The sequence below is a fragment of the Microtus pennsylvanicus genome, chromosome 9 (genome assembly GCF_037038515.1).
Source record: "Microtus pennsylvanicus isolate mMicPen1 chromosome 9, mMicPen1.hap1, whole genome shotgun sequence".
Taxonomy (NCBI): Eukaryota; Metazoa; Chordata; class Mammalia; order Rodentia; family Cricetidae; genus Microtus; species Microtus pennsylvanicus.
In genome coordinates, this window is record NC_134587.1 from 113347077 (window position 1) to 113361437 (window position 14361).

Genomic DNA, 14361 nt, shown 5'->3' on the forward strand with positions numbered 1-14361 from the left:
GTTAGATGTTTTGAATATTAATAAAGTAATCAGTCTTATTTGTTCTTTATATAATGATTAAAAAACAAACAAACAGTCTTTTGCCTACCCCTTTGGCTTGGGGTATAAAAGGGCTATGAAAAAATAAGAGGCAGATTCAGTATTCATTGGAATGATCTCCTGACTCTGTCTTCAGTCTTTTGTCCGTTTCTTTCCTCAATCCACATTGGACTTTTCAGGAACATATGGACGAGTCGGCTGGCCCAAGACGAATGGCACTGGATGTTGCTGGGGTTTGAGAACAGGAGTAAAGTGATGGACACCACAAATTAAAAGTGAGTGCTCAGATAAAAATAAAGGACGGTGTGGTGAGTGGCTCAAGAGTAAAGCTGTAAATATAGAGCAAAGGCTTTTATATTCTTGTTGCATTTTTATGTATGGGTTGTATGTTTTGTTCATATAACCAGAGATGTCATTGTAAATATATCTGCATTTATAAATAATATTTCTGTCATTGACCTTGTGTGTTGGCTACAGTGTAAATGTTTTTGATATGCCCAAATTATATATGTCTATGGTTATTGTATGGGCAGCAACTTCTCAAGGTCACAGATGTTTTATAACTTGCTATGGTGAGGTCTACAAACTCTGTTTAAAGCTCTAAGACTGTTTGTTGCATAGCTTATGTAGAGAAGGACAGGGACAAAGAGACTGATCTGCTTTTGGGGATGACTGTTAGAGCGCGCATGAGCCCTGCCCCCTGGGATACCAGTTGTGCTGATGGACAAACAAACCTCACCCATAGTTCCAGCTCCCACCTCCGCGCTGGCAGTCTGCCTAAGGTGGACACGGTGGTGAGACCAGAGCAGGAGCCAAAGCCCAGGACTGAAGCAGAGTGACCCTAGTGGGGCACAGCCAGTATCCAGGATCCAGGTCTGGTGGGGGATTTTGCATGTAGAGTGGGCCAGTTCTACCTGCCCTGCACATGTGTTTACTCCTCAGTGGGTCTTTGCTTAGCCCCTCAACACACATGTGACAGTGTCCCAAGGAGCCTGAGCAAGCAGCAGGTCTATGTGGAGCAGGAGCCAAGGGGAACATGGCATCTCAGAGAGGGTTTCACCCCAACATCACTGGTGTGGAGGCTGAGAATCTCCTTCTAACCAGAGGAGTTGATGGCAGCTTTTTGACAAGGCCTAGTGAGAGTAACCCTGGAGATTTTACTGTGTCTGTTAGAAGAAATGGAGCGGTCTATCACATCAAGGTTCAGAACACTGGGGACTACTATGACCTCTATGGTGGGAAGAAGTTTGCCACCTTGGCAGAACTACTCCAGTACTACATGGAACATCACGAGCAGCTAAAAGAAAAGAATGGAGATGTTGTTGAGCTCAAGTACCCACTGAATTGTGCAGACCCAACCTCTGAAAGGTGGTTCCATGGTCCCTTGTCTGGTAAAGAAGCAGAGAAACTGCTAATGGAGAAGGGTAAGCATGGCAGCTTTCTTGTTCGAGGGAGCCAGAGATACCCTGGAGACTTTGTTCTCTCTGTCGTCACAGGTGATGACAAATGGAAGAGCAATGATGGCAAGTCCAAAGTGAGCCACGTTATGATCCGATGTCAGGAACGGAAATATGATGTTGGTGGAGGAGAGTATTTTGACTCTTTGAGAGACCTGGTGGAGCACTACAAGAAGAACCCCATTGTGGCGACACTTGGCATAGTCCTGCAGCTCAAGCAGCCTCTCAACACAACTCGTATTAATGCTGCTGAAATTGAAAGCAGGGTTCGAGAGCTAAGCAAGGTAGCTGAGACCACAGGAATGGTCAAACAGGGCTTTTGGGAAGAATTTGAGACACTACAGAAACAGGAATACAAATTTCTCTATAGCCAAAAAGAAGGTCGGAGACAAGAAAATAAAAACAAAAATAGATACAAAAACATCTTGCCATTCGATCACACTAGGGTTGTCCTGCACGATGGCGATCCCAATGAGCCCATTTCTGATTACATCAATGCAAACATCATCATGCCTGAATTTGAAGCCAAGTGCCACAATTCAAAACCCAAAAAGAGCTACATTGCCACTCAAGGCTGCCTGCAGAACACGGTGAATGATTTCTGGAGGATGGTGTTCCAGGAGAACTCTCGAGTCATCAGCATGACCACAAAGGAGGTGGAGAGAGGGAAGAGCAAATGTGTGAAGTACTGGCCTGATGAGTATGCACTCAAAGACTATGGGGTCATACGTGTTAGGAACATCAAAGAAAGTGCTGCTCCTAACTACACCTTAAGAGAACTCAAGCTCTCCAAGGTTGGACAAGGAAATACGGAGAGAACTGTCTGGCATTACCACTTTCAGACATGGCCCGACCATGGTGTGCCCAGTGACCCTGGAGGTGTGCTGGACTTCCTGCAGGAGGTCCACCACAAGCAGGAGAGCATCATGGATGCAGGCCCTGTTGTAGTTCACTGCAATACTGGAATTGGCAGGACGGGAACATTCATTGTGATTGATATCCTTATTGACATCATTAGAGAGAAAGGTGTTGACCATGACATCGATGTTTCTAAAACCATTCAGATGGTGCGGTCCCAGAGGCCAGGAATGGTCCAGAAAGAGGCACAGTACCGGTTCATCTACATGGCTGTCCAGCATTACATCCAGAGGCTGCAGCACAGGATCAAGGAGGAACATAAAAGCAAAAGGAAAGGACACAAATATATCAACAGTAAGAATTTCCTGGTGAACCAGATAACCAGTGACCAGAACCTCATGCCACATTGCACTCAAACACCATTCAGTGCAGAAGTAAGGGAGGTTCTGGGCTTGGAACATAGATCATTACCATGTCCCACGAGCATCAGAAGTTTCCCAAGAACCCTGGATGACTCTAAGAAGGATGATAATGACGACAGTGGGCATAGCTCCCAGAGGAGGGACAGTATCTCCAACAGGGTTTTCTATAAAGAGTTCCAGGCACTGGAAAGACGTGTTGACTGTGTGGAGCACTCCATAGGCAGCATCATGTCCAAGATTGATGCTGTGGTTGTCAAGCTTAAGACCATGGAAAATGTATATAAACAGTCGAGGTAGATGTTAGGTACTATTCTGTTTTGGCAGTTATATTCTCCATTTGCAGGAGAAATCATCCATCTACAAATTGAGTTAGCCCTAAGATAATCCCCTGGCCACTCATGACCAGCATAATTGAGGTGAGCTGAGTTAACTTTTAAATGATGGGATGTACGTGGCTTTTGACATATGGGTTTTACATTGTCCCATAGCCTTCCCTGCTATGTGAAAGTGGCAGTATCGGGAATGCAGAGCTTTGGTAAACACTATCCACAAGTACCAGAGAGAGACAGTGGACTGAATACAAACACTAGTTTAACTCAAGAAACCCTGTTAATGGACATTGTAAAGAAAAGCAATTATCTAAGTTTCATCTCAAAATTTTAAAAATTCCTTTGTTATTGCCTAATTCTTGTTGCTTCTTACTATAAGGAGGAGTTCAGATACCAGGTTTTGCCACAGTCTTACAAGTCCATCTCTGGCTGTGCTCTCAAGGAGATTTATTTACTTATTTTTTTTCATTTTTATTTTTTCCTGGAATAAAGTTTGCTTCTGGTTTACTAGACTTCAGTGGTTTTTTTGTACAACCCCCTGTGGACCTAACATTTTGGTGACCCATACAGGGAAGCACAAACTTGGTTCTGGGGGGAGGCACCCCAGTCTCTGGTCTCTGGTAAACTTTATTATTACTGTTTTTACCAATTGATAGGTTTCTGGTTTTATCTTGTATCTGGTGTCTGGACAATCCAGGGATTCAAGAAGATCTAGTAGACATGCTTCTAATCTCAGAGCCTAAGGGAAATGGGGGATGCTCCAATTCCTCCTCTGGCCATTGGGTCCTTTGTTTATGACCCTTTAGGACTGATAAGGGCTCATTGTGACCCAACATGCAGCAATGTCTTGTCAATTCTGTTTAATTGTCATATCATGTTAACAATTGTCTACTGTCAGGCTCATGTGGTGACTGTTAGTAAATTCTTTTTTTTTTTGGGGGGGGGAGATTTTTGAGACAGGGTTTCTCCGTAGCTTTTAGTTCCTGTCCTGGAACTAGCTCTTGTAGACCAGGCTGGCCTCGAACTCACAGAGATCCGCCTGCCTCTGCCTCCCGAGTGCTGGGATTAAAGGCTTGCACCACCACCGCCCGGCGACTGTTAGTAAATTCATGTCTACCCTGGGCTAAGGTACTGTAGTCCCAGGCTGGCTTGTCAAGGATAAGTCAGGAGGACAGAGGCAAGTAGAGGCACCTGCAAGGCCAGGTACCAATATGGCCACTATCAGCCACTTGTCCCAGAAAATAACTGGTTTTGGTTTCACAAAATGACACGTGTTCCAAAGCTGCACAGCGGGAAGCACGAGAGTAGAGCGGCAGTGGGACCAGAGCCATCAGGAAAGCAGGAGCTGGTGCAGAGGCCATAGAGGGGTGCTGCATACTGGCTTGCTTTCTCTGTGATGATTCTAGTTTCTGTCAAGTTCACATAAAACTAGTCAGTATACCCCTAGTAAAGTTTGTCTGGTTGACTGCTGAGATCTTGCTTTCCCCACCTTTTTATTCTTTAAATCAGCAGAAGAAAAAATATTCATTCTTGTAACTGTCTAGCCTGTCCCAGCATAGACCAGCAAGACCCAACTACATCACAGCCTCACCCATGGCCCCTCTTTTCCCACCACTCTACAGACCCTCCCCTTTTCCTCACCTCCTAGGCCCAGCACTTCAGTCTCTGATGGAGACTGTCCTGGGAAGAACAGAACCCCCTCCTCTGGGAGACCATCTGGCCCCATTATGCTTAACCCCAGGATGGTCCCCGGGCTCTGGACTGCCCCAGCTCTACAGACATGGCCTGCTGCTCCCCTTCACCTGTACCTCACTTCCCAGCTCTGCTTCATATAAGCACTAAAAGATCTCTGCCACCTTTGTCTGTTCTCCTTTGCTCCTTGTCTGCCCTTCAGATGCTCTGCTGCACCCTCTGATCACAGCAGGACCCCAACATGTCCCTTCTCCTGAACCCAGAAACCCACAGCAGCCCAGGTCATGGGGCCACAAGCAGCTTGGGCTAAAAACTCGGGGCTCCTTCCTCCTTAAATGGTCAATTCAGGCTGAGACAGACTGGCCTGCTCCTGGGTCTTTCTGCCCCTAGGCCTCAGTGTCTCTGAGCATTCCTGGGCCCTGTTCCTCACTGCAAACCAGCAGCAGCTGCTGCCTTCCTAGCCTTTCCTCTTCAGTCACAGCTGCCCCATTGGAGCAGCTTGGGTATCACTGGGTTTCTGGTGTACCATGTGGCTTTCCTCCCAGGACTAGGGATGTCTGCATGCTTGGCTTGTGGCTGTAGCTGGACACGGAGGTAGCACCTGACTGTGTTGCACAGGCTGACTTCACACTGTTCAGGAGAAGCTTCTGCCCCTCAATTGCTGGGATGACATGTGTGCTGCCATGCTGGCTAGAAAGTAGGTTCAGTCAAAGATGGGGATGTGAGGTCCTGGGACTTCAACAGCAGGGATGACAAAGTTGAGTGCCAAGACATCTTGGACAATGTCTCCACGAAGACTCTGTCACCCTCAGGACATGGCTATGTTAATAAAACTAGGCAGTAAACAAACCTGTCAGAGGTTACAAACAAGAGCTGGGACCACTCAGTGGCAAGGTGCTCACTTGGCATTGTGAGGGCCCAAGATCTATCCCTGCCATCAGAAAACAAACATCTGCTTGTGATGGCTTAGCATATGTGAGGGCCTGGGCTCCATCCTCAGGACTAAACCCCAACACCACAAAATGATCACTGTCAACATTGTGTTACTGAGTACAATTTTCATGACCCTTATCGTGTAAGGAAAGAAGCAACTCTCCCAAGTTGTCTTTGACCCCTACATGCTCCTACCCCCTCCACACACACAGAAAGTGTAGTTAAGAAAAACAAGAAGCAGGGCAGTTGCTGGTGCACCCCTTTTAAAGCACATGGGAGGCAGAGGCAGGTGAATCTCTGAGTTTGAGGCCAGCCCAGTCTACAGAGCGAGTTCTGGGACACCCAGTGCTGCACAGAAATCCTATTTCACAAACAAAACAAAACAAATTGGGTCTGAGGAGCACTTGCTGCTCTTCCAGGATATCTGAGTTTGTTTCCCAGGATCCACACTGGGAGGCTCACCAGGTTTCCTGGTGGAAATTCTATATGTGTCCCTGTGCCGCTGGCACCTGTCCACCATAGGGACTGCAGCTTTCTATGCAGATCTGACCTCCAGAGCAGCACCTTCAAGGGGCTTGTCCTGCATCTACTCAAAGGTGAGTTTTTAAGGGCCCTACCTGCCAGGAGGGAGTACCACTTAGAATAGAGACTGGAGGAGGGTGTTCTTTGCATAGAGAGTGCAAGGTAAGGCCAGAGGTCCTACTTAGTATCTCTGGCCGAGGGGTGATTTGAGTGTACATGGCTTCAAAACGTCCCTCTAATGCCCAGCGGGTCCGAGTGTACCCAAGCCTGGAGTACTACACAGCAGAAAAACATAATGACATTTTGAATTTTGGAGAAAAATGGATGGAGCTAGAAAACATTATTTTGAGTGAGGTAACAGACCCAGAAAGACAATTATCGCATGTACTCTCTCATAGGTGGTTTTTAAACATAAAGCAAAGAAAACCAGCCTGCAAACCACAACCCCAGAGAACTTAGACAACAATGAAGACTCTAAGAGAGACTTGCATAGATATAATCTACATGGGAAGTATAAAGTATAAAAAGACAAGATCTCCTGAGTAAATTGGGAGCATGGGGACCTTGGAGGAGGGCTGAAGGGAGGAGAAGTGAGGCAGGGAAGGGAGCAGAGAAAATGTAGAGCTCAATAAAAAATCAGTAAAATAAATAAAAAATAACTGGGGCAGAATTGGGGACACAGAGGTCAAGGCTTGGAATGAGGGGAGTCTATTATGTTTCCTGTGAAGAGGGGGCTGACTCCAGCCAAACACAGAAAGCAATGACAAGGATTTACCCATGATGACAAGAGCAGAGACCCCATAGCTCTGCTCTTTGGGACACTTGCTGTGGCTCCTGCTTTTGTTTGTCTCAACTGACTTTTCCAGTCAACTACCAGGAGACAGTCCTTATTTATTCCTATCTTCTTAAACTTAACGCAGCTCATATCTGTTGTTATCGTTAATCAAGAATGGTGTGTGGTGGGGTGGATGTGTTGGTCTCTCAGTTTGCAGAGAGATGCTTCAGTTTTGTAAGTAGAGCTATGGGTTATAAAGCGGAGTAACCCGCATTAATAGTTAATCCTTAAGTTGCTGAGAAAGCTGCTGACAGTCCGCTCTCATTCTCCTAGGCTTACAACTTTATATTTCTTTACTTCTATGTTCTTATTTTTGGAATCTACATTTTTATATTTTTATTCTTGGATTATATGTTATATATGTTCAAGCTACACTCAATTTCTCAGACCAATTCCTGTTGCCTATGAGTCAAGACATGAGAATGCTCAGCTCCTTCTCTAGCACCATATATGCCTGCATGCTTCCTAGGTTCCCCCCATGATGATAAGGAACTAAATCTCTGTGAGCTATCACAATTAAAGACTTGCCGTGGTCTTTGTGTTTGTTCACAGCAATGGAAACCCAGAACTAAGACAACAAGCAAGAGGACAAAAAATGGAAATTTGGAAAATGTTTGTCATTTAAAAGGTATTTTCATGGGGTGCCAATTGGCGTGTCTGCTGAAAAATAATATAAAGGAACCTTGTAGTAATAGGAATATCTTTTTCATAATCTTATCAAGATTCACACCTGGTTCTCTGGTTGGATGTAATTTGGCCTTAAAAGGAGGATACCACGATAGAACATCCCCATTGTCTCAGTGTGTGTGTGCACCCCTCGCAGACCTGAGTTCCTTGCTCGTGCTCTCTCTCCTTCTGCTCCTGATTTGGACCTTGAGATTTCAGTTCGGTGCTCCAATGTGGGTCTCTGTCTCAGTCTCCTTTTATCGCCTGATGAAGGTTAATATTCAGGAGGATGCCTGTATGTTTTTCTTTGGGTTCACCTCCTTATTTAGCTTCTCTATGATCACAAATTATAGGCTCAATGTCCTTTATTTATGGGTAGAAACCAAATATGAGTGAGTACATCCCATGTTCCTCTTTTTGGGTCTGGCTTACCTCACTCAGGATAGTGTTTTCTATTTCCATCCATTTGTATGCAAAATTCAAGAGATCCTTGTTTTTTACTGCTGAGTAGTACTCTAATATGTATATATTCCATACTTTCTTCATCCATTCTTTCATTGAAGGGCATCTAGGTTGTTTCCAGGTTCTGGCTATTACAAACAATGTTGCTATGAACATAGTTGAGCATATACTTTTGTTGTATGATAGGGCCTCTCTGGGATATATTCCCAAGAGTGGTATTGCTGGGTCCAGGGGAAGGTTGATCCCGAATTTCCTGAGAAACCGCCAAGCTGGCCTGGGTCCTAAAAAGCATGGGATAAAACCGGACTTGTTGAACATAGCAGACAATGAGGACTACTGAGAACTCAAGAACAATGGCAATGGGTTTTTGATCCTACTGTACGTACTGGCTTTGGGGGAGCCTAGGCAGTTTGGATGCTCACCTTACTAGACCTGGATGGAGGTGGGTGGTCCTTGGACTTCCTACAGGGCAGGGAACCCTGATTGCTCTTAGGGCTGATGAGGGAGGGGGACTTGATCGAGGGAGGGGGAAAGAAATGGGAGGCGGTGGCGGGGAGGAGGCAGAAATCTTTAATAAATAAATTTAAAAAAAGGAGGATACCATATCATAAATTGTATCAAGGCCAGGCCAAACCTGATAACACCCAGGAATTCATCCCATATCAGGGGAGATGCCCAGAAGCGTGGGTCCCAAGCCACTCTCAGAAGTTCCAAACCAAAGTAGCAGATGTCCCAACACCAGAATCAACAAAACCAACCAAGCAGCTGTTCATGGTACCACAAAGGCTGATGGTTATCAGTGCAGCCTCATGGTCAGTGATGCAATAGAGTTACCAAGGACATGGAGAGTGTTACCTATCAATTGTGCCAAACATGCACAAGACCCTCAGAAGACCTGTCCTGTCAACATCTTATCATGTAAGGCGGGGCTTCATGATGGGGGCATGGTCAGGCATTGTCTTCAATGGTGTAAACACTAGTAAGGTACTCATTTTCCTGTACACAACCCTTCCACACCCATGTTCTTGACAGCAGCCCTGATGTCATTCACTGAAATGCTATGGAAAAACATTTTGAAATGTTACTGGAAAAATAAAAGACACGAAAACAGAAGGACTAGTTGGGAAGAGAGAGGGGATGAATAGGAGTGAGTGAAGGTTGATGCGGGAATGTCATATATCAATCTGTTGATTTCATTGGTTAAGCAATAAACTGCTAGGCCCATTTGATAGGCCCACCCTTAGGTGGGTGGAGTAAACAGAACAGAAGGCTGGGAGAAAGAAGCTGAGTCAGGGAGTCGCCATGATTCTCCCATTCCAGGCAAATGCAGGTTAAGATCATTCCTGGTAAGCCAGCTCATGGGCTACATAGATTATAAGAAATGGGCTAGTCCAGGTGCGAGAGTTAGCCGAAAAAAGGCTAGATATAATGGGCCAAGAGGTATTTAAAAGAATACAGTTTCTGTGTAATTATTTCGGGTAAAGCCAGCCGTGCGGAGCTGGGCAGGAACGCAGCCCACCGCAGCTCCTACAACAGAAGGTAAAGAAAGATCACTACTACAAAAGCGTGTCACATACATACATAAAAGATGAGAATGAAATTTATGTTATTCATAATTAATATATGCTAATAAAGATATTATAAAAAGGCCAATGGTTCATGAGGAACAACACCCAAGACTGACTAACATCTGGCCTCTACATACATGGAGGGGTATCCACATGAATATGCACCTACATGTACACAGCAACAGCAAAAACAGAAAACCTGCATGTCAGGTACAGTGAAGTGGTATATGCATTAAAAAATCAGACTAGAATACACTTGAAAACACCCAGTCCTCGGGGCTCCTACTGTCACACATGGTATAATGTTTTGATGCTGGGAGTGATATTTACCAAGAATCAGACACCCTTAATTTAGATTCCCCTAAACTTCCAATAGAGAGCAAGGTAGTGTGTGTGTGTGTGTGTGTGTGTTTGTGTGTTGATAAAGATCAAACCCCATCTATGCTAGGCAGGCAGTCTACCACTGACCTACACCCTCAGCCATACTCTCTGGAAATGGCTATGAAAGCAGCACCGGAAATGGGTTAAGGGACTAAGACCCTAGGTCACCATAGGTATCTTGATTTTTGGTGATGGTAAGTTTTCCTATGGGATAAGATTTAGGATATGGGCAAAAGCCATGTTTCAACTGGCTGTGTTACAGTTGTCACACTGGGAACTTACTAGAACGTCTGACCCTGTCACTTCAATTTGGCTTTTGGTGGTGACACCTTACATTCTGTCCAGGTCAATTCTCACAGTGGTACAGTTTATATGCCATAGACACTCCCAGGTATGTGGACAGTGAACTTCAAGATTCGGCATCTTGGAACCTCCCCTTCATTGCACTTTGTAGGTCATAAGGTTGCAGAGCGGCATCACATGCCTACTATTAATGCTCATGCCGTTCTGGATTTCACTGATGATAGCTGCCTGTTTAGCCTGATGTGCAGATGCAGGACTTCACTGTTTCAGCATTCACCTGCAAGATGCCAGGGAACTTTAGCAATGCACATCTGGAGACTCCCATGACAATGGCTTTCATCCTTGGTTTCCTAGGGCTTTTTAATAAGTATTTGTTATAATTTTTATACCATCTTCTCAACCACAAAATTTATTTTCATTTGTGTGTGTGTCTGAGAGCATGTTACCTGAGGGAGTATACATGAAATACATGAAGACAAGAAGTGGGGATTGGATTCTCGAGGTGCTCTGATTAAGACAAGCAGTGATGTAAAAAACAGAGATGGACTACATCAAGAAGGAGAAGACCCAAGATGCTGTGGTCTTTTGTTTTGGTTTTGGTGGGTGGAAGGGCTGTGTGTGCACATGAATGTAGGTACTCTTGGAGGCCAGAGAGAGCATTTAATCTCACAGAACTGAAGTTACAAATTATTATATTCCGCCATATAGATGCTGGGAACTGAAATTCAGCCTTCTGCAAGAGCAGCAAGAGCTCAAACACTTTTGAGAATTACACTTATTTATTTCAGGTGGGTGAATACCAGGTCATAATAATTCCTAAACATGATATAACTATTCCAAGGAAGGCAAATACATTATGTATTAGATCTGATCAAAATTATGCCTAATTTTATTTAACTATTTCTATACAACTGCAAGCACATTATAAAAAAAATTACAATAAGTGCCAATGTCCCTAGAGGGCCATTCTTTTAATACCTCAAGTTTAAGTATGATAACCATCGATATTCTCCTTTTTGGGCATGAGTTTATTTTTATTATTTTTTATTTTTACATCCCAACCAAAATTTCCCCTCCCTCCTCTCTTCTCAGTAACTCCCTCCTACCTCCACTGCTCTCACTCCCCATCCATTCCTCCTCCTCTTTTTACTCCTCAGAAAAAGGTGGACTTCATATGGATACCTGCCAGACATATTCTATCAAGTAGTGGCGAGATTAGGCATGTCCTCTTCTATTAAGGATGGATGCAGCAATCCTGTAGAAAGAATGGGTCCCAAAAGCAAGCAACAGAGATGGGCCCTGCACCCACTGTTAGGAGTCCCACAAGAACACAAGTTACACAACTGTAACATGTGTACAGAGGGTCTAGGTCAGTCCCATGCATGCTCTCTTGATGGTGGTTCAGTCTCTGTGAGCCACTGTGATCCCAGGTTACTTAGTTCTGTGGGATTTCTTGTGGTGCTCCTGTCCCCACTGGCTCCTACAAAAATTTAATTATTTTTCTATTATTTTATATGTATTGGTGTTTTGCCTTCATGTATGCCTCTGTGAGACTGTCAGATCCTCTGGAATTGGAGTTACAGACAGTTTTGAGCTGTCTATAATTTTTTCATTATTATAAACATTTATTTCTCTATTTTGACATTTAAAAATATTTATTTATTTGTTTATTTATTTATTATGTATACAATATTCTATTTGTGTGTCTGCCTGCCAGCCAGAAGAGAACACCAAACCCCATTACAGATGGTTGTGAGCCACCATGTGATTGCTGAGAATTGAACTCAGGACCTTTGGAAGAGCAGGCAATTCTCTTAACCTCTGAGCCATCTCTCCAGTCCTCTATTCTGACACTTTAAAATAAACTTTCATATAATGAATGTGTGAAGATCTACTCTACTGATAGGTATTTGAAATAATAATAATATTTGTTTAATTATTTAGGGAGAGTAGAAATATATATATATAATACATATTCAGTAATATATTGATATTATGTAATATATATTCATAAATATAAATGTATGTTCGTATATACTTCAAATGGGGATCAACATCCATCAGTTAAATAAACAACCCACTAGACTGAGACTAGAAGTGTCAACACACGACTAATTCACTAACAGGGAGAAGTCATAAAGAGTGAGGAACAAGGCAGTAACGCATGCTGGAGGCTGTATAGTGGGCAGTCCAAACACTTAGCATGTGGGGCTTAGAGCCAAGAAGACCTGAATTTGAATCCTGCCCTCCTACAGTTCATAGCACTGTTGTCTATGAGTTATTTCATTTCCCCTGAGCCTCTGTTCCCCATTCTGTACAATGGGCATAATAATGGTAACCATATTACAGGTCTGTTAGAGGTTGAACTGAGATGACACCAGTAAGTCTGTTGATACTGGGCCTGCCATATCACCAGCATTCCATGCCTTGTTGGAATCTCCACCTGATAACATGAGGTAGCTTGGAAACTGTGATCACTTTGTAAAAATGAAGAAGAATTGACTTTCTGTCTGTAAGTATGCGTGTCTCTTGTCTGTAGGTCCCCATACCTTGAGACACATACATGGCAAGGAGATGCTTTTGATTTGTATTGTTTGATTTAGAGTTTTGCTTTTATTTTTCAGTTAGTATCTTGTATAATCATAGTGTCCTCAAACTCACTATATAGCTGAGCATGGTCTTGATCTCTTAATCTTTCTGCTATCACCTACCAAATGCTGAGTTTTAGGTCTGTATCATAAAGTCCATCTGGTTCTAACTTCCTTTCTTTGTTTCAGAGTCTTATTATGTAGCCCTAGTGGGCTTTGGACTTGCTATGTAGAGCAGGCTGGCCTCAAGCTCAAAGAGATGCACCTGCCTCTGTCTCCCAAGTACTGCAATTCAGAGGTATTCACCATCACACCCTGGTTGTAACTTCTAGGAATATCATTCCTTTAACCTGGAATTCTCTGTAGTCTTGAGGAACCATAGTCCTGTCACAAGGTTGGTGAATTCTGGGATCTTATCTCCTGCCAAAGATACTTGGGGTAAGCTGACCACCCAGATGAAGACCATCTAAGAGGCATCCTTGGCCTCCTTCACTAGTCAGACAGGTTCATCCTCGTAGTGTTGTGGACTATTCTAGGTCATATTTTTCTTTTTCTTTTGCCTTTCTGAGATGGGGTTTCTCTATGGAGCCCTGGCTGTCCTGGAGATCACCCTGTAGATCAGGCTGGCCTCAAACTCACAGAGTATCACCTGCCTTTGCCTCCTGTGAACTGGGATTAAATTCATGGGCCACATCCCACTATGGCATGTGTGTGTGTGAGTGCATGTGTGTGGAGGTCAGGAGACAACTGGAGTAGTTTTTCCTTCTGCCGTGAGGGTTCTGAGGACTGAACTCAGGTCATCAGACTTAGTGGCAAGCACCTTTATTTACTGACCCATCTATCTGCTCAGTCCCGTGTTCATGTACAGACATTCACATTGATTTTTATCTTCTTTGTCTATTTTAGAAGATTTGGGGATCCCTTCTGTATGACTAAGAAGTTAAGCTGGTTATGCCTTAACCTGTCTTCTCTTTCCTGGGTCTTGAACTTGTATGCTAGCGACTTTTATTTACTTGAAAAAAATTCTCTATATTGGGTCAAGCCTAGAATCCCAGCATTTGGCAGGCTGAGAGAGGAGGATCATTCTGGAGCCAGCCTGGGCCAGAGTGAGATCCTGTCTCAAACAATAAAAAAGGCCTGGAGACTTAGCTCAGCAGATAAGAACACTGGCTTCTCTTCCAGAGGACCCAGGTTCAATTCCCAGCACACATATGGCTGCTCAAAACTGTCTGTAATTCCAGTTTCAGGGAATCCAACACCTTCACCAAAACATTTGTGCAGGCAAAATACAAATGCACATTAAATA

The 14361-nt window shown here is 44.0% G+C and overlaps 1 pseudogene; it reads left to right on the forward strand.

Moving 5' to 3' along the window:
• Positions 1–1075: 1075 nt before the first annotated feature.
• On the forward strand, positions 1076–3073 carry LOC142857065 (tyrosine-protein phosphatase non-receptor type 11 pseudogene; annotated as a pseudogene).
• Positions 3074–14361: the final 11288 nt, after the last annotated feature.